Genomic DNA, 727 nt, shown 5'->3' with positions numbered 1-727 from the left:
TCTTTCCCTCCTGGTTACATCTGTCCCTTCAAGGGAAGACAGTTGCTCCTGGCTGTCTGGGAGAAACACTGCAGCCCCTCACCATGGGAGCTGCCCCACTGCTGCTCTCTCCTGCCCCCATGCCCCTTGGACCTGCCAGGCAGGCGCAGGAGCCCACAGCAGGACCTGCCACGGGTTCTCTTATCCCTCAATTTCCTTCTCCTCCCCACCCACTGTGAGTCTCAGGGCATGCACTGTGCTGCTGACTGTACTGATGGAGAACCTCAGAAGCAGAGAAGATGCCAGGGAGGATGGCAGCCACTGGGGAGCAGGCAGCGTCCCCCACCAGCCTACAGCCTTGATGGGCAGGCAAAGCACAGCCCTGGCTGGAGCTAAAACACAGCCTCATTTCACAGCAAAACAATCCCTCTTTGTGCGGCCTGTTCTCCCAGAACAATCCTCCGCTCTGACAATGTCCTTTCTGTGCCTTAGTCCCTGCAGAGCAACCAGCAGCGTGCTCAGCCTGATGCCTGACAGCTTGCACCAGCACCTGCCCACAGCCCTGCTGCCTCACGGCTGAGGTGCAGCACCTGGGACACCCGGCCTGGGCAGCCTCTGCTCGGGACTCTGTGGCCACATCAGGTCAAGGCAAAGTCTTCCCAAGAAAGTCTCCAGCAAAGCCTGGAGCACTTGGGAGGGGTTTACCTTCTGGCTTTGTTCGCTCCATGGAGCTGCATGGCGCTGCTGA

The sequence above is a fragment of the Pygoscelis adeliae genome, unplaced genomic scaffold (genome assembly GCF_000699105.1).
Source record: "Pygoscelis adeliae isolate BGI_AS28 unplaced genomic scaffold, ASM69910v1 Scaffold10, whole genome shotgun sequence".
In the NCBI taxonomy this organism is placed as follows: domain Eukaryota; kingdom Metazoa; phylum Chordata; class Aves; order Sphenisciformes; family Spheniscidae; genus Pygoscelis; species Pygoscelis adeliae.
Note: the sequence above shows the minus strand (reverse complement) of the source record.